This window comes from Neophocaena asiaeorientalis, unplaced genomic scaffold, assembly GCF_003031525.2.
Source record: "Neophocaena asiaeorientalis asiaeorientalis breed wild unplaced genomic scaffold, Neophocaena_asiaeorientalis_V1.1 scaffold503, whole genome shotgun sequence".
Taxonomy (NCBI): domain Eukaryota; kingdom Metazoa; phylum Chordata; class Mammalia; order Artiodactyla; family Phocoenidae; genus Neophocaena; species Neophocaena asiaeorientalis.
Window position 1 is genome coordinate 1,053,927 of NW_020173710.1, and position 24,537 is coordinate 1,078,463.

Genomic DNA, 24,537 nt, shown 5'->3' on the forward strand with positions numbered 1-24,537 from the left:
GAGGCCACAACAGAGAGACCCCCCGGTCAAAAAAAAAAAAAAAAAAAAAAAAGGTAACATTTTGTATGATTCCATTCACATGCAATGTGCAGAATAAGGCAAACCACAGAGGTAGGAAGTAGATTAGTAGTTGCTTAGGGCTGAAGGAGATAGAGGGTGGGAGGGGAGTTATCTAAAGAGCAGGGGTTTATTTTTCTGGTGATAAAAATATACCAAAATTGACTGTGGTAATATTTGCACATATCTGTGAATTTACTAAAAATTATGGAATTGCACATTATAGCTTATTTACAATGTTGTATTAGTTTCAGGTATACAGCAAAGTGATTCTCTTATATATATATACATATATACTCTTTTTCAGATTATTTTCCATTATACTTTATTATAAGATACTGAATATAGTTCCCTGTGCTATACAGTAGGCCCTTGTTGGTTATCTATTTTATGTACAGTAGTTTGTATCTGCTAATCCCAAACTCCTAATTCATCCCTCCCCCACCTCTCCCCTTTGGTAACCATAAGTTTGTTTTCTATGTCTGTGAGTCTGTTTCTGTTCTGTAAATAAGTTCATTTGTATCATTTTTTCAGATTCCACATATAAGTGATATCATATGATACTTGTCTTTGTGTGACTTACTTCACTTAATATGATAATCTCTAGGTCCATCCATGTTGCTGTAAATGGCATTATTTCATCATTTTTTATGGCTGAGTAATACTCCATTATATATATGTACCACATCTTCTTTATCCATTCATCTGTCAATGGACATTTAGGTTGTTTCCATGCCCTGGCTATTATAAATAGGAATTGCACTTTTTTTTCTTTTTTTTTTGTGGTACGCGGGCCTCTCACTGTTGTGGCCTCTCCCGTTGCAGAGCACAGGCTCCGGATGCGCAGGCTCAGCGACCATGGCTCACGGGCCCAGCTGCTCCGCGGCACGTGGGATCCTCCCGGACCAGGGCACGAACCCGCGTCCCCTGCATTGGCAAGTGGACTCTCAACCACTGCGCCACCAGGGAAGCCCTAGGAATTGCACGTTTTAAATGAATGAATCCTATGGTATGTGAATTAAAACTCAATAAACCTGTTTTTTAAAAAATCTAAGTTAACACAGAAAACCCATGATGAACAAAATCAGTACTTTAAATAAAGTAAAGATAGCATCAGTATTACTGATTTTTAAAAAAATTTCCTCAGGCTTCTGTATGGCTCAGCAGGGCACTGCAGCAATCTCACCCATAACCCAATGACAGCTTTTTAAATTTTAAGCATTTAAATGGAGCCCTGAAATTTCAAGAGTCACCCCAATACATTCAACTCTCTTTTCTTAGAAACAGCTCTCTTTTCACGCTCACATTTGAATGGTGACTGTAATATTTTAAATAATGTAATCGCAGTAACCAGCACAAATGGCATAAAGAGGTTTGTTTCATACCGAACCACTGACATGATGACATAAGCAGTGCAAGCAAAACTGGAAGGACAACTAGTGAAGAGACCCCTAGTCAAGAGAATTCAATGCATGGTGGCATCAATTAATACCACTTAAAGGCCCTTGACTTGTTAAATGAGGCTTCTAATGTACTTGGTTTGGAAGAGGGTTGCCAGGTAAAATAGAGGATATCCAGCCGAACTCAAATTTTAGACAAACAGTGGGTATGTTTGTAGTATAAAAATGTCAACAATATTGCACGGAACTTCCTTATACTAAAAATATTAGTTGTTGTTTACCTGAAATTCAAATTACCTGAGCATCCTGTATTTTTATTTGCTAAATCTGACAGCCCTAATTTGAGGAAATAATTGCTAGTAGGGCAAACCATGGGAATTGAAGATGGCCAGTGAGGGTGGCTGTGGATTTTGAGTCTGCCCTATGAACTACAGCTTCGTGGATTTTTTAATAAGAGTGAAGAAAGAAAGATCATTGGAAAAAACAAGACTTCACTCTGTGAAATATTTTTATTACTTACCATTTCCAACCACTACTCCATCTACCCCAGTAGACTAGAAAACATAACTTTTACAATTGTCTACATATTTACTTACAGAAACACACATAAATTTTTTTCTAATATTTCTAATTAAAGTATTTCTCCCTTCTTTCCTGAATTTCATATTACTAACAATAAAAGACAGGTGTAAGGCTTTGGTTTCGGTTAGTATTTAAAAGAGAAAGAACAAAGTTCAATTGCAAGTGTCCAAAGCACCAAGGCTAGGCTTATATTTAGAACTTCCATCTCCCTTCAAAGTTCAGGACTCATGCCTGAAAACCTCGTTTCCTCTAGACTTCATACAGAAAGATGGCCAGCAGTCCAGCTGAGAGACCTATAGCCACCCCCAGTACAGAGGCCCAAACTCCCATCACTCGCCTGGGCAAGAGCTCAGAGGCACCTGTATTTAATCCTTTATCTGCTTTATCAAGGACAAAAAACAGTTTGCTTAAAAGAGCTTTAACCAAAGTGCTTAGAAATTATGAGAGAAAAAAAAAAGACAGGAAAAGGAAAAAGGGATACAGCAAAGGGTCATGAAAATACGTTGTTTTTAGTAAGTTCATGTCAGTCTTACACTGCTGCTACGTTAAGCCTATGTGATCTTCACAACATCTCATTGAAGCAGAGAGGTGCAAGTTATAGCCAATTACAAGTGAGGGAATTGAATAAAAACCTTGAGCAAACCATCTGCTGTTACAATAACCTATATCACCATGAAAAGGCCAATTAACTAACGACCTGGTACTTCACATTTTCATTACCACACTGCGCTGGATGTCTTTAAGTTTCATTAAGGTAGAAATCGTCTTAAAGATCCAACTTAAGATCTTCTTATTATATACACAAGGCTATTCACTGCAGCACTACTTGCAAAAGCAGAAATAGTCCAAATATCCATCAATAAGGGGCTGACTGAATAAACTACTGTACATATACACAATGCAGTACTAAGCAGCTATAGAACAGAATGAGGAATATCTCCATATACTACTGCAAGGTTATCTCCAGAATATATTCCTAAGCAAAGCAAAACAAAACAAAAACAAACAAACAAAAAAAAAGCCCTCAGTGTGTACAGTGTGCTACTGTTTATCTAAGAAAGGATGAGGGATGGTTACCTATATGAGAAGGAGAGAAAGGGAATAGTTGGACTTCTTTGAATATGTCTTCTTCTGTAGACTTGACTTTTGAACTGTGTAAACATCATACCTAATTCAAAATTATATTTAAAAACCAATATTAAAAATCAAAAGTAAAATTAAGTAAATGGCCCAAACTGTGTATCCTGTTGGTTGTATGACTGTAGAAACAGAAATTATAATTCAAGTGACTTTCTTTTATTTATTTATTTATTTATTTTAACATCTTTATTGGAGTATAATTGCTTTACAATGGTGTGTTAGTTTCTGCTTTATAACAAGTCAAGTGACTTTAAAACACAACTTAAGTGTAGATTTCTAGTGGGATATACTTTAAGGACAAAAAAGGCCTGCCCAAAAGTGCAACTGTGCACACATGCAAACACACATATTGTAAATTGCTTCCAATAATCACATTGTTGACGGTTGTGCCGTATTGTTATTCTGAGGCCGTTGTGTATATATGGTGGGATAAACAAAATGACAATTATGTAGGTATCACTGAATATTTCTATTTGTCAAAAGGGGATGCATATGTAATATCATTGAGGTTAATTAAGTTTGAATTGTCTTTATCAATAAGAACTCATGATATAGCTTATCTTAAAGGAAAATTATAGTTGTGTATCCAGGAAAGGCTTTAAAACAATGACCCATCTAGTAGTAATAATACTCCTAATAATTATACTGTGATATCTAAATAACATTCCCCTCCAAAAGAAGAAACAAGGGCTCCATTTTTTAAATGGCTGATGGTGGGGTCTACAGCAGAGATGTACAAGAGGACCCTGGAATATCTTATACTGAAAAGTAAGGAAGCCATCAAAAACTCCTAGGGCATGTCAAAAGGACTCTGAAGCCAGTATAAATAAGCTTCCATTGCCCAAATATGGGATCATTTGAGGATCAATAAGGGTAATAACTACAGGGATTGAAGCACATCATATATGTTTAAATTCAAGGTTCATAACCATGCTAAAAATGATTAGTGATCATCTTTGGAAGGTGCTAAAGAACCAGCCCATTATTTTGAAAACTGCAAAATAAATAAAGGGAAAGTATCAATCACTCATCCTCCCTTTTCCATGTGATTTCTACATCAGGATAAATGTACCAGAAAAGCGGTAAGTGCAAATAACTTGGGAAACAGTGAGGACAGTGTCAAAATCAGGCGAGAGGAATTGTGGGGCACCAACCATAGTGTGGAAAACCAGTGGGTAACTGGAAAGGGTGACGGCAAGAACAGGTTGCAAACTGTCGTGATGATCTAAAAAGAGTGACAGGGAGGCCTGGGGACAAAACAGTGGTAATGAAGAGTGGACAGATTTAATTAACTAACTGGATGGATGAGAGGAGTGAAAATTATCAGTAAAGTTTTTATATATTGGGTGATTGATGGATGGTAGCCAATTATATGGTAGCCATTAACCAAATTGATGATTCTAAGGAAAAGCAATACTCTTATTGAATTCCAACAAAGTTCAAAATTATCCTTAGAAAAAAATGCACACTGGCCAATTAGGGAATAAGGGAAAAAGAGGAAAAGTGCTGGTATTCTTCCTAGAATCTTTACTTTTCCCATAAGATCCATTTTTACTTCCGATGTATACTTTTTTACATGTTGACTTTTACTATGTTCATTTCTGGCTCTCTTTCATTGGAAGACATTTCCAGTAAGTGATCTATACTCAATGCTTCCAGGACGAGTCCAAAGTCCTCGCTCAACCGATTTCTAGCTGTGTGACTTTGGGCCATTTACCTTTCAAAGCCTCAACAGTCTTATCTGTAGAAACAGATAATAATATTTATCCTACTTTTTTCCATGCTGTCCATTCATTCACCTAATAAACTACAAGGACAGCAGTGAAAGCAGTGGCAGCAGCAAAAATATAATTTAATGCTGCTATGAGTACTGTAAAGCAGGAGGATAAAGTGAGATGATGCAAAAAATGGCATGTACGTTTTTAATTATGATATTATTTCCTCAACTTATAATTACTTATCAAGAGCTGCCAGATGCACAACATGGTGGAGGATTAACCATACATTATTAGGCATTTGATAAAAACCAACTACTTGCCAAGTACTCTCCTAAGTAATTAGTGTGGACATTTCCAGCAATTCTCAATAGCCCTGAAGGCAGACATAATTATCTGAAATTCACCAATGAGGATCCTGAGACCCAGAGATTAAATAACGTGTCCAGTGTCAAAACAGCCAGGAATCTAATCCAGGAATCTCTCCTGGATCGAGTGCAAGGTGCCTAAAATGAATGCTGGTCACAAAACTACCACTGAAAATATTTGGGGACTTTTTCCCACTTTTTAACAGGATAAATTAGAGCACCATTTCTTTCAGTAAAGCAGAAAGAATTTTACTTTCCAATAATATCCCATCACAAAATGTCACTGAAACAATCTATAGCAAAATTACCTGAATATAAAGCCAAGCAATCCTTATTAACACATAAAATGAAAGTGTACAATATCTTACAATATAATGCCTAGAGTGAACCAATTTGGGGGGAACTTCATCTATTCAAAGTGTAGCAAAGAAATAAGTAACTAAAAGGCCTCAGAGACAAAACAGATGTCACAAAGTTCAAGCACAAATGCACATTCATGTTAGTAACTAACGTGCCCCTTAGTCCTTCGAGTACAATTCCTAAGAAGCTTGGCAAACTGGTTTTAAGCCTGCAACAAATCATTAGGGAGGGAAGAAGGGAGCCACAGGAAGGCATAGTGACAACTGCAACGTATGACATCTGACAGCAACAGAAAGGAGAAAATCATAAAAACCAGTTCAAGGAGGGTAAGGAGAGCACCACACTCTGGGATCACATATGATAGAAGCAAACAGTTTTACAAGTCTCAACAGATCCTAAGGGCATCTCTAAGAGACTCAGTAATAGCTGTAAAGATGGCTGCGAGTCAGCAAGAACTATATTTAACTGAAGTATTTAAAATGAAAAATACATTGGTGTTAAGGGGGTAAATTGTTATTTAAAAAGTCTAGAATGGTTCATTTCCCAAGGAATCAAGAAATCTGAGGTTTTAACTGTCATGAGCAGTGCCTTCACTTTTTATCACCTTATTTTCAATCAACAGATAGCAAATTCCCTAAAGCTATATCAACCATTTTAACCCTGCTATTCAGATAAATCTTATAATGTATAAAGAATTAGGGGGTAAAGATAACATGCATATTAAGAGATTTGGGAGCTTATAGCAAGAAAAATTCACTCCTCATCACTATACAAATACATTTATTAATGAAAATGCACATGAGAGATATTATCGTTTACTGTCTGCACCTCCATTACTAGTAGAAATAATACAGAAAAAAGTGTGTACATGAGAGTAAAACTTCCTTTCCAAGCCTCAGGACACATACACACCCCAATTTGCCTCCATATTAGGTGTGCTTCAGGCTCTTGATCCTCCCAATGAAATGCTCTACACTGTCTCCGGGCAATGCTCCCATACAGTACCCCACATACAACCCTTCCATTCTCATGGTTAAGAACATGGACTCTGCAAATAGCCAGCCTGTGTTCAGATTCTAGCTCTGACCACTGAATTGTGTGACCCTGGGCACTTAATTCTCATCCGTAAAATGGACAGTAAAAGTACCCAGCACTTAACATCACTGAAAAAAGGTTAGTGATATGTAATTCAGAGCACACCGACAAAGAACCAGGCACTGTGTAGGGCATTAGGGATACTGAGATGAATAAGGAACAGTCACCACCTTCAAAGAACTCAATCTCATGGAGAAAACAGACCATTAAAATAGATGTGCTATGAATAAAGGTATGTACACTACGGGGCAACAGAACACAGAAAAGGAAGACTTAACCCAATGGATTCCCAGAGGACAGGTCTCCTGTGTCTTAAAAGAAGTTAGACAAGCAAAACAAAGGCTACAGGGCTTCCCTGGTGGCGCAGTGGTTGGGAGTCCGCCTGCCGATGCAGGGGACACGGGTTCGTGCCCCGGTCCGGGAAGATCCCACATGCCGCGGAGCGGCTGGGCCCGTGAGCCATGGCCGCTGAGCCTGCGCGTCCGGAGCCTGTGCTCCACAGCGGGAGAGGCCGCAACAGTGAGAGGCCCGCGTACCGAAAAAAAAAAAAATTTCAGATTATTGTCACACTATATATTTTTGAAATTTTTCATAACACTAAAAAAGCTCTGCTGTGAAAGATGATATTGAAGGTAGTTGGGGGCTGCCTGTTGTCTTTCAGTCTTCTCTGTGTAGAGACAGACATCTGTTGCACAGCTTCTGCATAGCTTCTTGTTTTATTGTTTCTCTTTTTAACCCATCCTCTATTCCTCATCACCTAGAGAAGGATATGGTCTTTGAGGTCTTTTGAAGTACTGGGAACCCAAAATACGCCTCAACAGGTGAGAGCATATTTCAAAATACAAGATATGCTTTCTGTGATACCTCGTCAGTACCCTGTCCCATATCACAACATAAGGAATTATTTTGTCACTAGACCTACAAATATGGCCCAGGTCATTTGTGAGAATATCATACTTCCTCATTTTCTCCATGTTGACAGTCTATAATTTGTCCTGGCATGCTTTCCTCTACTTCAAGTATTTCCTTCTTTCTCTTATCACACACAAACAAGTCTTGTCGGTTATCACTTATTCTAACATTTTTATTACAGTCCACGTGCATCACTGATTTCTCATTTCCCTGAACTTCTTATACAGAATTATTGTCTTACTTCTCACAAACACAAACTTACTCTGTAGAAGCAGGTACAAGCATCAGTTACTTCATTCCATCCTCTAGTACAAGTGCCCTCACAATTACACCCCCAAACACAGACTGTGTTATGTGTTATACTCATTTATTCTTCGTATTATTATCCTGGTGTTATATGTTTTATAATAGGTATAGGCAGGTTATATTACCTATGAACTTTATTTCTTACACTACAAAAAATTTATTTACAAGGGGGAGTTCGGGGAAGATAGGGTTGAGAGCCACATAGAGTGACTTACAGAGACCTGAAGCAGGAGAACTCGGAAACAGGACCTGAATCTAGTCAAGATGAAAAGGAAAATGTTCTACGTTACTGGTGCTTTCATAGCTCCGCAAACAGAACTAAGAAACAGTAGCCCAGAAATTGGAAGCAACAAAGTTGAAGAAAGAGTAAAGGGGTTAAACCCAACAGTTAAGTGTGAATATGCAAAACTGACTCTTGGTAATGGTGCTTAGACCAATTCCAGCAGCAGCCATATCATCAGGGTTGATTAAGGAGGCTAAGATAGAAGATGTGAAGAAAAAGTAGAACTTCAATCCTGAAAGAGTAGCAAGAAGCTGAACTTCTCTAAATAGCTCAATCCTTTAAATAAAGTCTATGGCCCACGTAACATGCTCACCACTAGAGTAAAAGCTTAGCTGTACTACAACTGGCCTGTTGTGTGGTATTATGGGCTGGACTTCAGAGGTATAAGAAAATGGGCTCAAGGAGTCAGAAAAAAGAACAGGTCACGAGGCCACCATACCAAGGGTTTAGCTTCAGGAGAAGAAAATTCTGTCACTAATAAACTCACATCCCTGCTTCTAGGCATGACAATGAGAAAAAACATTAGTGGCAATTGAAAAGAACAATGGGGGACAATTGGTTCAACCAATTAACTCTAAGTGGGCTTCATTTTCCCTAAACCTGGGCCAACGTCTGAGTCAGTAACTCATGGTTACTTTTAATTAGGTACGTCTAGAAGAGAAATGCTGAAACCAGTTTGGTCAAGACTCTGATGGTTAAAGCATGTCATGGTTTATTAGTTTGTCACTTAACTAGAAAAGATAGCTTCTAAAGGAACAAACAAGAATTCAAACAATAATTTGAATTCCTCCTTTCATGTCCTGAAAGATAGCAGCAATATAAATTCTGGAACATCAAACTCATCTGCACCTCCCGTCCCTCTGTTTTAAAAAGGTCATTGTGAATTCCTAATAAATATAGTATTAAGCTAGATTTAATTCATGTCAACTTAATCTTAAGTGATAAACCAGGGAGACCACATGTGATCGGATTACCTACAAGACAGCACATTCTTATCTTTTGCTAGAACTTTAATGAATATTCTTCACAACCAAACACAAAAACTAGTTATTTTAGGAATTATACCCTAGCCGTGGCTTTAAAGTTTTTCAGACTAGTCTGAAATTACAGACTCATAAATTAGAAGGTAAACTATCACTAACCCTTTGGTAAAAATCATGAATGTTTGCCTCTATCCAGTCGACATCATCAAGAACAAACAATTTAAATTTGTTTCACCTGACTAAAATGTAAAGACTTTAAGTCATAAACATTTGTCTTCAACAAAATTTCTAAAATATATATTTCTTCTGGTTTTTCACATTAAAAGGGGAAAGCTTAAAATACTATCTCGTACTGCTTAGCCAGTCTTTGCTTTCCTCTTCCTGTTTATTCAGACTAACAAAGAAGGGTCAGCTTTCCCTTTTTCACCCCCAATTCCCAATTTAGCTTGCATTAATCTTTAGAATATAAGGTTAAAAAACATTTTTTTTTGCAAACTGAAGAAGCTACAGCTATTTTTAAACATTGATTTATCAGTTGAATGACCTCTGAAAAATCCAGATGCTCAAGAGACTAACGTTACATAACTGATAGGACTCTCTCTTCACTCCAGATATTGGAGAAATGGCTGCCACACGTTTGATGTTGAAACTGAGATTTAAGTACATAGACAAGAAAAGGAGCTGGGTGGCTCCTATATAGTCCTACCTATAGCCTCCCCTGGAAAGGTTGTGTACATAAATTTTTCATGCTCCCGAAGGGTAGGGTGGGGAGAGAAGAGACTTGCAAGTCCTGCAGACCTGAGCTTAAATCTTAGCCCAGCCACATATTGGCAAGCTATTTCTCCCGGGTTTTAATTTCTTCATTGGCCATGGGATAAGGATACCTACTTCTCAAAGGGCAGTTATAAGGACTGAATGGAATAACATTAAGTGCCTAACTAAGCAGAGTTGTAATAAATGTTACTTTCCTATCTTCCCTTCCCTATTTGATGATAATTGTGAATTTTAATATATTTAAATGAAAACTCGACAAATAAAGTGCTTTCATTCAAACCATGAGGAAAAATTTACTGCAATTTAAATCTGTATTACATGTTTAATACTTTAAATATCTATTTGCTTTAACCTCCAACTCCCCCATTTGTTGGATCCACAGATATTCTGTATGTAAATGACTGCCACTTTTTAAACTACGGAGCACTCTGGTCAATACATTTAACTAAATTTCTATGTGTTATGTAATTATATAAAAAATGAAGGAAATAAAAAGAAAAGTCATTCTTGGATGATAGTGTGACTTTTTCTGGTTTTGCAATCCCTAATTTTAGTTTTTTTTTAATATCCTACAAACTTTTTATGAACTTCTATATTCTGAAAACTAAATTATTTTAAATACATTTGAAAAGATAAATGTATGTCAACCAGCACTTAGTGAACTTTTAAGAGACCCAACACCCTTCTCAGTCTGTGAGAACTGTATATCTTTGATGCACAACAATAGACATGGGTTCTATTTTCTGGTCCCACCCTCTTTGGGCAAAGCTGATTGCAGCAGGGGTGGAACTTGTCCTAAGCTAAACTAATTATCCTGTTTAATCCTAGTCTGGCCAAAATTAAACTCAAGGTCTTGGGGCAGCCATGTGCAAAGAGAATCAGAGAAAGCCAATCTTCAGAGAGAGAGAGAGAGAGAAAGAGAGGAATGAATGACTCTCATAGAAAGAAGCAAAAATGAAGCCAATGTAGCCCAAAACACAAATGCTACCAGAGCATGAGAATAGCTGCCAAGGTTACTGAGCCCTTGCCCCTTTCCCTCATACTCATCCCTCGCCAGTGCTGTGTTTCCGTTACAAGTAAAAGAAACTTGGAGGTGGGGGAAATGGGGAGATGTTGGTCAAAGGGTACAAAATGCCAGTTATAAGATAAATAAGGTTTGGGAATCTAATGTACAGCACTGTGATTACAATTAATAATACTTACTGTATACTTGAAAGTTGCTAAGACAGTAGATCTTAAATGTTCTCACCACAAAAAGAACTGGTAATTATGTAACATGATGGAAGTATTAACTAACTCTGTGGTGGTAATCATTTTGCAACATGTAAGGGTATCAAATCAACACCTTAGACTTACACAATATTATGTGTCAATCATACCCTAATAAAGCTAGAAAAAATGCTCTACTTACTGTTATTTTCTGACAACATGGCTGGCAGTATTATGTAAAAAATGTCCAAGTTATACCAAAAATTAAACTGTGATTAGAGAAAAAAATGAGAAGGATTATTACTTAACAGAAAGAAAAGGGCAACAAGTTATGTTTATAAGTGGAGATAGTGATGGCTGTGAGTTCCAACTAAGGTAGTTAAGTCAGTGTTTTTCAACGGACCTGGACCCATTAGTGGGACGTGAAATCTGTTTAATAGGTCAGGACAAGCATTTGTTTTTGTTTTTGTTTTTAAGCATTTCTTTTTAATGAAACAGAACTGCTGGGGAAAAAGTAGTAAGGATAAATACTGGTATTTAGGATAAATATGTTTTCGTGAAATTTGTTTTAGGTACACTCACTTTTGAGTAACTAAGTCACAAAGTCTCCTATATTTCTTCTGGCTGGGCAAGGTCAAAAGAGCTTAAAAGTTATTGACAAAGCCATGTTTCCAAAATACCAACCAGAGACAATAGCTCCTACAATTGTACTCCTATTAGCATATTTATTCTCTGAGTTAAAACAAATGAAATTATTCCTAGGAAATAAAACTTTAAGTCAACTCAAAATGGATCACAGAACTAAAAATAAAAGGCAAATCTATAAAACTTCTGGAAGAAAGGATAGGAGAAAATCTTCAGGATCTTGGGTTAGGCAAAGATTTTATACCTATGCCATGAAAAGCATAATCCAAGAGAGAAAAAAAAATTGATAAATTGGTCTTTATTAAAATTACAATCAGGCTTCCCTGGTGGCGCAGTGGGTGAGAGTCCGCCTGCCGATGCAGGGGATACGGGTTCGTGCCCCGGTCCGGGAGGATCCCACATGCCGCGGAGCGGCTGGGCCCGTGAGCCATGGCCGCTGAGCCTGCGCGTCCGGGGCCTGTGCTCCACAGCAGGAGAGGCCACAACAGTGAGAGGCCCGCGTACCGCAAAAAAAAAAAATTACAATCTCTTGTTCTGAGAAAGCTACCATCAAGAGAATGAAAACAAGAAGAAACTAAGAAAAAAACTAAAGAATCTAAGAAAAAAATATTTGCAGACCACATATCTGATAAAGTATTTGCATCCAGAATCTATAAAGAACAATTACAATTCAACAATAAAGACAATCCAATCTTCAATGAGCAAAAGATCTGAACAGATACTTAACCAAAAGATATAAGAAAAACCAAGAAGCACATGAAAAGATGCTCAAAATCATGAGTCATTAGGTACATGCAAATGAATGCAATAAAAGAATTCTTTACCCATTCTCCCACTGGCGCATACTTCGGAAGTTTCCAATAGTTCCTCATTACAAGTAATATTATAGGGACCTCCCTGGTGGTCCAGCGGTTGAGAATCCACCTTCCAATGCAGGGTACATGGGTTAGATCCCTGGTCGGGGAACTAAGATCCCACATGCCTTGAGGCAACTAAGGCTGCGCGCCACAACTCCTGAGCCCGTGCGCTTGGGAGCCTACATGCCACAACTAGAGAGAAGCCCGCACGCCACAACTAAGCAGCCAAATAAATAAAATACTTTTTTAGAACACAAGTAATGTTATATAAACATTCTGAGTCATATGTGGAAAGGAAATGTTGCCTGCCATTCCAATAAACAAAGAACATTGCCTACCATCAAGCCATCAGCCACCGTAGTCAGTCACCCGAAGGTGTGCCCTGAGAGGAATCCAGGAAGAAAGAAAAAAAAAAAACCCAGGAAACATTCTGTGCTCTGGATATTGGCCCTAGATAGTTAGGATGCATACCTATGGAATAATTTCAATGAGCCCAGCTTCTTGCATCGTCCCATAGAAAAGCAGTAAAATCATTAACTTGAGATGTCTGTTCTTTGTGATTAGCAGTAATCTTTTACCAAGATGACTACATGCATTCTCCAACCCCTAAAATTCATATATGTCCTGGCTACTCCCCTACCTCTTCAGAGCAGTTCCTCAGAGCTATCTGAGAGGCTGTCCCAGACCACAGTCCTCAGTAAGGTCCCCAAAGAAAATTTAACTTTAGGTTGTGCATTTTCTTCAGTTGGGACACACACCTGTGCACACATGTGAAAGACTTTCTATTAGATCCACTCTTCAAAGCAGAATCACTGGAATGAAGGGTATTTGTATTGTTTTCATAGATAATAGAAACCGTTCCAGAGGCCATACTAACTGACATTCCCAGGAAGAGTGAGCTTAATTACCTGCCCACCCCCCTGGACTTACCTGATGTAAATTTTTTTTAAAAGTCTCATTGAATTTCCTGATATTTCACTAGTGAGGCTGAGTCTTATACTTACTAGTTATTCACATGTCTTTTTCTGTGAATTTACCATTTCAATCACTTGCCCTGTTTGTGTTTTGCTTTCTTTTCTTAAAAATTTATTTTATTGAAGTATAGTTGATTCGGGCTTTTGTTTTTAAATTTATGAATTATTTTTCTACTTTAGATATGCATCCTTAGTCACTTTTATATGTAACTACTGTTTTCTCCTACTTTGTTACTGGTACTTTTTAAAAATGATCAATTATTGGGGTATGACTTACATATTAAAAATTCATTCATTAAAAAAATATAATGAGGGCTTCCCTGGTGGCGCAGTGGTTGAGAGTCCACCTGCCGATGCAGGGGACACAGGTTCGTGACTCACAATTGTGAAGGCTGGCAGGCTGGAGACCCAGAGAAGAGATGATATTGAAGCTTGGGCTGGAAGGTAGTCTCGGGGAGGGGGTGGGGAGGGGGGGGAGAATTCTCCCCCCAAACTCCCCTCCCATCCAGGCTGCCACATGACATTGAGCAGAGTTCCCTGTGCTATACAGTAGGTCCTTGTTGGTTATTAGGGGTAGATCAACCTTTTTCTATTAAGACCTTCAAATGATTGGATAAGAGCCACCCACATGTAATCCGCTTTACTCAGAGTCTACTGATTTACATGTTAATCTCGTCTAAATAATACCTCCAAAGAAACACCTAGAATATAATGTTTGACCAAACGGCCAAACTGACACATAAAATTAACCATAGCATCTCCTCTTCTCTACACACTACTCCACACCTCTCTCCTGCCGGCCCTTCTCCCCAGTGCTACCACTATAGTATGAGCCACATCCTTTAAAGAGAAAGTTTTATCTAGGGCAAGCTATACAAGCTCAGGCTAAGTTCTAACTAAATGATAACATTGCAAAAGCCCAAGTGACACCATATAAACCAAACAAATTATCCAATGATGAAAATGTTCAAAAGCTCTTTTAAAGGTTGCTGATAAACCCAAATTGTATATAACAATTTAGATCGCAATATATGTTAATTTTGCTATGTTGCAGCACATTAAAAAAAACACACACACACAGAAGAGTTCGTTTCAAAATAACCTTACTCCTAGAACACACCACAACGTTCTCTTCCTATGCTGCTCTTTCTAAATAAGGTACAAGTGACCTCAACTGAAACTGAGATTTCCACACATCAAGAAGAAACAGAAGAGAGAAAAACTGTTTCAAAATGAACTCTATTAATAACCTTAAATGCTAAAATATTCTAATGATCCAATAAAACAGAAAATGAGAAACTGTCAACTATTTCAACTAAGAATTGTTATGCCTTTTTCCACAAATGTCTTATGACACACAGGCAGCACCTAGCAGACTCTTACTCTCTCCACCAAATTCTGAACTTTTAGCAAAGCACGTCCAGTCTTCAGTTAGTATTTCTCCTAATAGTAAGGAAGATCACATTCAAATTTATTAATTCAACATATATTCATTGAGTGCTTACTACATGTGAGGTACTGTGGACAATGCAAAGATGTCTCCAGTGGAGAAGACTGGCAAAAGCATCATTTCAAAATAGTGCAGTGCATGAAACTGCTCTCATCAACCAACGTCACTAAGAAGTTCTAGCAGGTACATTCAAGTCAGTGAGCATGTTCGCTCCTTTTTGACCCGGCATCTCTGCAGCATGACGCTGAAGACCACTCTAAACAACTCTTTCTTCCTAAGTCCACTCACTCTTCATCTTCTGGTTTTCCTCACGCCACTGTCTTAGATCTCCACTTCCTCTGCCCAGTTCTATCTACAATGTTGGTGGTTCCGTTAATCTGGTCTCATATTTCTGCCCTTCTCCCTTTATATACCCTCCTTAGGCAATCAATCTCATGCACCCCCTTGGCTTCAAGAAGCACCTGTTTGCTGACGACTTCTGAAATAAGTTTTTTTAAACTTTGGTTTTATTTTTTAATTATTTTGTATTGTGGTATAAAACACATAATATGAAATTATTGTATTTTTTTTTAATACAAGACCTCTTCTGAGAGCCAGAGCCACATATCCAACTGTCTACTAGGTAACTTGGATGGCACAAAAGTGCCTTGATTTTAACATGTTTAGAATTTAACTCCTCATCCGATCGACATGATTTGATCCACGCCCCCCGCTTTGTATTCTCTGGCACTAGGGATGGCATATCTTCTGCCAAGCAAGTACAAGCCAGAAATCTGGGCTGCAGCCTTTATTCCTTCCCACTTTCTCATTCCTTCATGCATTCAAGTTGTGAAGCCTTCAGATGGCTTTTAAATCCATCCCTCCTCCTCCATCTTTATTCTATTAGACCTTAGATTTGACACTTATCTATAGCTTAGATTACAGTATCGGCTTTCTAACTAATCTAATCTCTGGGCTTCCCTTCCTTCAATTCTTTCCACAAATGGTAGCCTCAGTAATATTGCTAAAAGGCCATTCTGAAAGGCACTTTTCTGCTAAACAATACTTCAGTGGCTCTCCACTGTCTTCAAGTATAAAATCTAAACTCTTTGGAGTTATATATAAGCCTTTCAGTGAGGACCTGGTCACTTGCGAATTCTCATCACTCTTCACCCCCAGCACACAAACTGAGTTCCTTGCCCTAGTTCATGTTTTATCTCCCTTATATGGCTCCCTCAGCCCAGAATGAGCCCTCCTTCCCCCACTTTGCCTAGTTAACTCCTACACATTGTCTAATAAAGGCTAAAATCAGTCTTTATTGCCTCTGAGAAGCTTTAAGGACACAAACACATCAACTAGAGTGTACTGTGCTTGGGAGAAAAGCAAGGATCTGAGACACTGAAACAATAAACTACATACACCATCTAAACAGTTCACCAATCCAACGGAAGGGACCAGTAGTTCTCAAAGCATTATCTTCTCCCATACTGTTCGTATGTGTAGCGCATTGCATCAATAACTCTCAATACATGGAGAGGCTCTCTAGAAGGGAAGGGGAAGCTTAGATAGAGAAAATTAAAAGTATACGTGGTAGGGCAGGGGAGCAGAAAGGAAAGAAAGAGAACCAGCCAAACAAACCCAAGTATATCTTACCAAACTTTTATGCTGAGAGTTGGCGGAGGCAAGTGGGTGAATAAAAATGAATTTACTAGAATCCAGTCTTCATACATATATAATAATTATGGGCACAAAGCTTTTACATGGAGTTTACAAATTGATGATAAGTTCTTAAAAGATCACCAGTGGAAAATGTTTGCCATGGTCGTATATTCAATGGCCTGCTTGAAGTACACTTACCATAATGGTAAGGCCATCAGCCCCAATGAGTCCATATACCAAACACTAGCATAAACCAAAGGAGTAGAACATCCATGGAGAATATCCTGGCAGTCTGCATGATAAGTGAAGAAAAAGCAACTTATTAAGAACAATACAGTGGAACTGTTACAGCAGAACGATGCCAGCCAATTTATTTCACTAAGTGAAATACGTATGAACACCTGATGCCAGGTCAGACTCATAAATATGCATTTGAAGAGGTCCTGGATCCTTTGCGAACCAGTTTTTTCTCAACCTACAAGGGTGGCTAAACTGAAAAGAGCTGACAGATTTATGGTTGAGATTTCACTCCACAAACAAACCTTTAGGTAGAACCAACATTTCAGCTAAGGTCATAGTGTCCTTTTGCATCAAAGACAGTCCAAAGAAGAAACAGCTTGTAGCAGTTTATATAGGTAGAACATTCCAGTAATTCAGCAGATTGCCAGGTCTGTGACTTTAATGAGAACCTCAAGTGAAAAAAATCAGGAAATATAGGACCGGTGTGGGGGGGGCTGCAGAAAGGTGGTTTTGTTTCTAATCTCCACTCTGCTAAAAGGTATAATGCTGAAAAAGTTACTTCACCTATCAGGAACTCCATTTCCTTATCTATAAAGTGTACTGAGGGTGGGAAGGGACAACTTAAAACATCTTGTAAGTTCCCTTGTGACTTTGAAACTATATGATTTGATCTACAGTGACCTCCCTGACAGATACACAATGGGGTGGCACAGAAACAGGCAAATATGAAAATTATCAGCAAGAATGAGGAACAGGCAGTGATGGCTGGCAGAAGGGAGTAAAAATTATATAGGGAAGGTGGACACACTGTCTGAGCAGCCAACTTAATATTGATAGTTAGGAAGCCATGACCATTGTTTTCCAAACACCCCTTCCCCCAACTTTCAGAATTACTTCCTCCATTCTTTTAAGACTTTCTTATGGTTAGAGGCATTTGGGGAATTGCAAACACTGTGGTTACTACCCCCAACAGATGGGGTTGAACTTCCACTCAATCTACTGTCATTTTCACAGCCAGGTGTGTGAGGGGAGGATGCTATTACGGGAGAAAAGAGAAAGAAGAAGCAGAGTAAATAGAGGTTTCTTCTCCTTCTGACCACATCATGATAAAAGTTTCAATTCACCAGGAAAGTAAAACAATCCTAAACTTTTATGCACTTAATACATAGCCTGAAGATATATAAAGCAAAACTAACTGAATAGCAGTAGGAAACTGGAAAATTCACCTATTACAATGGAATATTTTAAACCATCTCTCTCAGTAACTGGCAGAACAAGCAGACAAAAATAACCTAGTAAGGTTATACATAATTTGAATAAAATTATCAAGTTTAATTTATTGGGCATACATAGAACATTATTTCAGCAAATGGCGAGAACACCTTTTCACAACCACAGACACAACATTTCAAAACTAGACCACGAACTGGGCTACAAAGTATGTCTCAGCAAATACTCAAAGGACTGAAATCAGAGTATATTCTCTAATCAACATGTAATTATGCTAAAAATCAGTAATAAGTGATAACCAAGAATATCTACTTGAATATTAAGAAAAACTTCTAAACAACATATACGGTCAAAGGAAAACAAAACAACAGAAGATCCAGAAAATTGAAAGCTGATTTGTTGGGTCGTGGGGTTTTTTAGCCAAATAATAGTGACAAACTTCTGGCAAAAAGAGTGAGATAACATGAACATGTTCAGAATAAAAGTGAACATTACAAATGTTGCAGAGATTAAAAACATAACAAGAAAGGTTATCAAGAAACAGATACTGATGAAATCATAAACTGATGAAATCTCTTTGGGGTCAATGAAGCAATATATAAATCAAAACGAAAAATTACACATACTTTTTTTTAACATCTTTATTGGAGTATAATTGCTTTACAATGGTGTTAGTTTCTGCTTTATAACAAAGTGAATCAGCTATACATATACATATATCCCCATATCTCTGCCCTCTTGCGTCTCCTTCCCACCCCTCTAGGTGGTCACAAAGCACCAAGCTGCTCTCCCTGTGCTACGCGGCTGCTTCCCACTAGCTATTTTACATTTGGTAGTGTATATAAGTCCATGCCACTCTCTCACTTTTTCCCAGCTTACCCTTCCCCCTCCCCGTGTCGTCAAGTCCATTCTTTATTCCTGTCCCGCCTCTAGGTTATAAAGAAACTTTTTTTTTTTTACTCCATATATATGTGTTAGCATACAGTATTTATTCTTCTCTTACTGACTTGCTTCACTCTGTATGACAGTCTCTACATCCATCCACCTCACTACAAATAACTCAATTTCGTTCCTTTTTATGGCTGAGTACTATTCCATTGCATGTATGTACCACATCTTTATCCATTCATCTGTCATTGGACACTTAGGTTGCTTCCATGTCCTGGCTATTGTAAATAGAGCTGCAATGAATATTGTGGTCCATGACTCTTTTTGAATTATGGTGTTCTCAGGGTATATGCCCAGTAGTGGGGTTGTTGGGTCGTATGGTAGTTCTACTTTTAGTTTTTTAAGGAACCTCCATACTGTTCTCCATAGTGGCTGTATCAATATACATTCCCACCAACAGTGCAAGAGGGTTCCCATTTCTCCACACCCTCTCCAGCATTTACTGTTTGTAGATTTTTTGATGATGGCCATTCTGCCTGATGTGAGGTGATACCTCATTGTAGTTTTGATTTGCATTTCTCAAATGATTAGTGATGTTGAGCATTCTTTCATGTGTTTAATTTCTACTTTCTGGAGTGTTTTTATCATAAATGGGTGTTGAATTTTGTTGAAAGCTTTTTCTGCATCTATTGAGATGATCATATGGTTTTCTCCCTCAATTTGTTAATATGGCTTATCACAGTGACTGATTTGCGTATATTGAAGAATCCTTGCAGTCCTGGGATGATCCTTTAAATGTGTTGTTGGATTCTGTTTGCTAGTACTTTGCTGAGGATTTTTGCATCTATGTTCATCAGTTATATTGGCCTGTAGTTTTCTTTGTGACATCTTTGTCTGGTTTTCGTATCAGGGTGACGGTGGCCTCATAGAATGCGTTTGGGAGTGTTCTTCCCTCTGCTATATTTCAGAAGAGTTTGAGAAGGATAGGTGTTAGCTCTTCTCTAAATGTTTGATAGAATTCACCTATGAAGCCATCTCGTCCTGGGCTTTTGGTTGTTGGAAGATTTTTAATGACAGTCTCAATTTCAGTGCTTGTGATTGGTCTGTTCATATTTTCTATTTCTTCCTGGTTCAGTCTTGCAAGTTTGTGCTTTTCTAAGAATTTGTCCATTTCTTCCAGGTTGTCCATTTTATTGGCATAGAGTTGCTTGTAATAATCTCTCATGATCCTTTGTAGTCCTGCATTGTCAGTTGTTACTTCTTCTTTTTCATTTCTAATTCTATTGATTTGAGTCTTCTCCCTTTTTTTCTTGATGAGTCTGGCTAGTGGTTTATCTATTTTGTTTATCTTCTCAAAGAACCAGCTTTTAGTTTTATTGATCTTTGCTATTGTTTCCTTCATTTCTTTTTCATTTATTTCTGATCTGATCTTTATGATTTCTTTCCTTCTGTTAACTTTGGGGGCTTTTTGTTCTTCTTTCTCTAATTGCTTTAGGTGTAAGGTTAAGTTGTTTATTTGAGATGTTCCTTGTTTCTTGAAGCAGGATTGTATTGCTATAAACTTCCCTCTTAGAACTGCTTTTGTTGTATCCCATAGGTTTTGGGTCATCACGTTTTCACTGTCATTTGTTTCTAGGTAATTTTTGATTTCCTCACAAGTCTATCCTGTTTAATGTATCATTTAAAGTTTGTGTTTCCTTATTTATTTTCATTTTGGATGATCCGTCCATTGGTGAAAGTGGGGTGTTAAAGTCCCCCACTATGTTTGTGTTACTGTCAATTTCCCCTTTTACAGCTATTAGCATTTGCCTTCTGTACTGAGGTTGCTCCTATGTTGGGTGCATAAATATTTACAATTGTTATATCTTCTTCTTGGATTGATCCCTTGATCATTATGTACTGTCTTTCTTTGTCCCTTATAATAATCTTTATTTTAAAGTCATTTTGTCTGATATGAGAATTGTTACTCCAGCTTTTTTTTAATTTCCATTTGCATGGAATATCTTTTTCCATCCCCTCACTTTCAGTCTGTATGATTTGCACTATTTTATCTTCCAGGTCACTTATCCGTTCTTCTGCCTCAGTTATTCTGCTATTGATTCCTTCTAGAGAATTTTTAATTTCATTTATTGTGTTGTTCTTCATTGTTTGTTTGCTCTTTAGTTCTTCTAAATCCTTGTTAAACATTTCTTGTATTTTCTCCATTCTATTTCCAAGATTTTGGATCATCTTTACTATCGTTACTCTGAATTCTTTTTCAGGTATACTGCCTATTTCCTCTTCATGTGTTTGGTCTGGTGGGTTTTTACCTTGCTCCTTCATCTGCTGTGTGTTTCTCTGTCTTCTCATTTTGTTTAACTTACTGTGTTTGGGGTCTCCTTTTTGCAGGCTGCAGGTTTGTAGTTCCCGTTGGTTTTGGTGTCTGCCCCCAGTGGGAAAGGTTGGTTCAGTGGGGTGTATAGGCTTCCTGGTGGAGGGGACTAGTGCCTGTGTTCTGGTGGGTGAGGCTGGATCTTGTCTTTCTGGTGGGCAGGACCGCATCAGTGGTGTGTTTTGGGGTGTCTGTGACCTTATTATGATTTTAGGCAGCCTCTCTGCTAATGGGTGTGGTTGTGTTCCTGTCTTGCTAGTTGTTTGACATAGGGTGTCCAGCACTGTAGCTTGCTGGTCATTGAGTGGAGCTGGGTCTTAGCCTTGAGATGGAGATCTCTGGGAGAGCTTTCATCATTTGATATTACATGGAGCTGGGAGGTCTCTGGCAGACCAATGTCCTGAACTCAGCTCTCCCACCTTAGAGGCACAGCCCTGACACCCAGCCAGAGCACCAAGACCCTATCAGCTACACGCCTCAGAGATGAGGCTAGATAAAACTATACTTCCAATTTTCTCCAAACAGTTTTGACCTATGCTTCCATCTCATGAATTCCAAGACAATATTAAACTGATGCATATTTTCTTAAATCCGGACCCTGGGGAACTCATCCTGCCCTCAGATGCCCTTGCCATCTCCCCCACTAGACTCTCCAAGGGCAGCCTCCAGGTCCGATGGAAAACACAGTGGCCCCAGGATCAGGGAATCCAAGTTCAAGCCCCAGTTCATTCTAAGTAATTTGTTACCTTTCTTGTGTCTCTCAACATCTCTAGGCTTCAGTTTCTTCTCCAAACTGAAAGGGTTGATATATATGGTCACATTCAACTCTGAATACTTTAGTATCCGAAGTTAAATTTTATCTCTGTTGCCATCAATGGACCTTTCTACACCTTTATCAGTGGATCTCAACTGAGCAGGAAGGGAAGCTTTGCTCCTGCTATTATTTTCAAGCCATGCTCTCTAGCTCCCTTAAGAGGAATACAACAGAAAAGATAAAGTAAAATCACAGTAAGACACTAAAGTACTGAGAAAATTTACTGTTAAGGCAGAAAGGCTTTGAATCAATCAAATCTATATTTATTGTTTTAAGGCATGTAAAACAATGTGTGCCGACATTATACGTCTCCAAAGGATTTTAACAAGAGCTATGTGCTTGCTACTTAACTGATGCTGCAATAACATGCAAGTTTAATCACTACTTAAGCATTATAATCACATTACTTAATTCAGTATAACACTGAGTCCTGCATCCTGACTCCAAGATTTTATTCTCTGTGAAATCTATGTCATCTATACATCCCTCCACTTTTACTGCCCTTCTCTCAAACTGTTTTTTTTTTTTTAAGGTAAGTAAATTCTTAAAGGTATAACAGATTTTTGTCTGTGTGGTAAATGTTTCTTAGACTTAGCACTTTGCCTTACAAACTAAAGAGATTTTGCCTATATAAAGATACCTTTATGTAATATTACTACCAAAGTAGCAAAGGTGGCATAAAAAGCCCTCCAAATTCTGTTATGCTAAGTCCCCAGTTTCAAGTTTTGAGATGTAATTAAACCTTAATAACTAACAAGAATTCAGAAAGGCCAAAAATAAGTCAAACTTCTGCTGCTGGAACGATAAAGTACATGTGCTTTTCCCTATTACTCCTTCAAAGCACAGCTAAAAACCATTATATATAAAACATTATATATGGACATTATATATAAAACAAATACAAGAAAACTCTAAAAGGTGGAGAGAAGAGGCAAACTGGCTAGGGATCTCAAGACTAAAGGAACAACACAGTGGTGAGTTCCCTGAGTTTTCTTTTGACCTCATATATTCCAGACATGAAGCTGAAGAAACTGGCAACCTCAAAATGAGAATGAGCTCAGAGAATAAAGAAGCCCTAAGAAAGGCCTGCTCTCTCTAGCCAAGGGACCAGGAAAGGGGCAGCTCAGCAGTACAGAACACTTATAGCCAATAACCACTCTACTTCAGCCAAACACCACAGAAAACAATGTGACTATACCCATATCACCAAAGGCTTAAGGGAGCCTAAACTTGCACCCTCACCCGGTTGCAATGAGGCACACCTCTCCCTCCCGGCTGGCGTGGTGTCAGAGGAGGACTTTCACCACTGCCCAGTGGTAATATGGCCATCCCCTTTCATGGTGTCAATGGAAGCCATGTAGGGAGCAATACCAAGGCATTCCTACCCCTCTCAGTCAGGGAGGTATCACTGGAGGTCTAGTGGGGAACCAGTATTCCCACCACCACCCATCAGTAATGAGGAACCACCCCATCAAGTGTCAACAGAGATCAACTGGGGAACCTGGTCAACTACACCCACCTGGCAGTAATGAGGCAGCATCCTCTCAACCCCTGACAGAGTGGAGTCAGAAGAAGCCAGCTAAAATAAAAAGTTTCAATAAGATCCAAAATCTCATGACATAATGCCCAAAATGTCCAGGTCTTCATCAAAAAAGAATCACTTGTCATACCAACAATCAGAAAGGCTCAAGGTGCGTGACAAAGAAATCAATAGAAGTCAACATCAAGATGACAGAGATGTTAAAATTATCTGACAAAGATTTTTTTTAATTTATTTTTTGAATTAATTAATTTACTTATTTTTGGTGGGTGGGCTTTCTCTAATTGCGGCAAGCGGGGGTTACTCTTCGTTGCGGTGCATGGGCTTCTCATTGTGGTGGCTTCTCTAGTTTGCAGAGCACAGGCTCTAGGTGCACGGGCTTCAGTAGTTGTGGCTCACGGGCTCTAGAGCGCAGGCTCAGTAGTTGTGGCGCATGGCCTTAGTTGCTCCGCGGCATGTGGGATCTTCCCAGACCAGGGCTCAAACCTGTGTCCCCTGCATTGGCAGTTGGATTCTTAACCACTGTGCCACCAGGGAAGCGCTGACAAAGATTTTAAAGCAGGCATCATAAAAATGCTGAAAGGAGCAATTATGAACATGCTTGAAACAAATGAAAAACTAGACAGCCTCAGCAAAGAAATAAAAGACTCAGTAAAGAAACAGAAGATATAAAGAACCAAATGGAACTTTTTTTTTTTTGCAGTAT

General features: G+C 38.4%; 1 protein-coding gene across 3 annotated transcripts in view; it reads right to left on the reverse strand.

The window, feature by feature from the left end:
- KLHL13 (kelch like family member 13) overlaps positions 1 to 24,537 on the reverse strand; it is a 168,452-nt gene that overhangs the window by 122,477 nt on the left and 21,438 nt on the right. The window lies entirely within an intron of this gene.